The following is a 2,293-nucleotide window of genomic DNA, read 5'->3' as shown; positions in this document are numbered from 1 at the left end:
GATAGAGGATATTATATAATAGAGGATAGGATAGGATAGAGGATAGGGTAGGATATATGATATTATAGGATAGAGGATAGGATAGGATAGAGGATAGGATAGGATAGAGAATAGGATACGATATATGATATTATAGCATAGAGGATAGGATAGGATAGAGGATAGGATAGAGGATTGGATTGGATAGAGGATATTATAGAATTGAGGAATGGATAGGATAGATGATTGGATAGGATAGAGGATAGGATAGGATAGAGGATGGGATAGGATAGAGGATGGGATAGGGGATTGGATAGGATACAGGATTGGATAGGATAGAGGATGTTATAGAATAGAGGATTGGATAGCATAGAGGATTGGATAGAATAGATTATATTATAGGATAGAGGATAGGATAGGATAGAGGATAGGGTAGGATAGAGGATTGGATAGGATACAGGATAGCATTCAGGATAGGATAGGATAGAGGATATTATAGGATAGACGATAGGATAGGATAGAAAATAGGATACGACAGAGGATAGGATAGGATAGAGGATATTATAGGATAGAGGATAGGATAGGATAGAGGATGGGATAGGAAAGAGGATACAATAGAATAGAGGATAGGATACGATAGAGGATTGGATAGGATACAGGATAGCATTCAGGATAGGATAGGATAGAGGATATTATAGGATAGACGATAGGATAGAATAGAGGATAGGATAGGATAGAAAATAGGATACGACAGAGGATAGGATATGATAGAGGATATTATAGGATAGAGGATAGGATAGGATAGAGGATGGGATAGGATAGAGGATACAATATTATAGAGGATAGGATAGGATAGAGGATTGTATAGGATACAGGATTGCATTGAGGATAGGATAGGATAGAGGATATGATAGAATAGAGGATATTATGGGATAGAGGATTGGATAAGATAGAGTATTGGATAGGATACAGGATAGCATTCAGGATAGGATAGGATAGAGGATATTATAGGATAGACGATTGGATAAGATAGAGGATAGGATAGGATTGAGGATAGGATAGGATAGAGGATAGGATAGGATAGAGGATAGGATAGGATACAGGATTGTATTGAGGATAGGATAGGATAGAGGATAGGATAGAGGATAGGATAGAGGATTGGATAGGATAGAGGATAGGATAGAGGATAGTATAGAGGATAGGATAGAGGACAGGATAGAGGATAGGATAGAACGATAGTATAGAGGATAGGATAGAAGACAGGATAGAGGATTGGATAGGATAGAGGATATTTTAGGGTAGAGGATCGGATAGGATAGAGGATAGGATATGATAGAGGATAGGATAGGATAGAGGATAGGATATGATAGAGGATAGGATAGGATAGAGAATAGGATAGGATATATGATATTATAGGATAGAGGATAGGATAGGATAGAGGATAGGATATGATATATGATATTATAGGATACAGGATTGGATACGATAGAGGATAGGATAGGATAGAGGATAGGATAGAGGATAGGATAGGATAGAGGATGGGATAGAATAGAGGATAGGGAAGAGGATGGGTAGAGGATTGGATAGGATAGAGGATATTGTATGATAGACATTATGATAGGATAGAGGATGGGATAGGATAGAGGATACAATAGGATAGAGGATAGGATAGGTTAGAGGATAGGATAGGGTAGAGGATAGGATAGGATTGAGGATAGGATAGGATAGAGGATGGGATAGGGGATTGGATAGGATAAAGGATTGGATAGGATAGAGGATAGGATAGAGGATAGGATAGAGGATGGATAGGATAGAGGATTGGATAGAATAGAGGATATTATAGGATAGAGGATAGGATAGAGGTTTGGAATAGGATAGAGGATAGGATAGGGGATAGGATAGGATTAAGGATAGGATAGGATAGAGGATAGGATAGGATAGAGGATAGGATAGGATAGGATAGGATAGGATAGGATAGAGAATAGGATAGGATATATGATATTATAGGATAGAGGATATGATAGGATAGAGGATATTATAGGATAGAGGATAGGATAGGATAGAGGATAGGATAGGATAGAGGATAGGTTAGGATAGAGGATTGGATAGGACAGAGGATAGGATAGAGGATAGGATAGAGGATTGGATAGGATTGAGTATATTATAGGATAGAAGATAGGATAGGATAGAGGATTGGATAGGATACAGGATAGCATTCAGGATAGGATAGGATAGAGGATATTATAGGATAGGCGATAGGATAGGATAGAGGATAGGATAGGATAGAGGATGGGATAGGATAGAAGATACGATA

The sequence above is a fragment of the Halictus rubicundus genome, unplaced genomic scaffold (assembly GCF_050948215.1).
Source record: "Halictus rubicundus isolate RS-2024b unplaced genomic scaffold, iyHalRubi1_principal scaffold0538, whole genome shotgun sequence".
Classification (NCBI taxonomy): domain Eukaryota; kingdom Metazoa; phylum Arthropoda; class Insecta; order Hymenoptera; family Halictidae; genus Halictus; species Halictus rubicundus.
The sequence above is the reverse complement of the archived record's forward strand: the minus strand, read 5'-3'. Positions refer to the sequence as shown.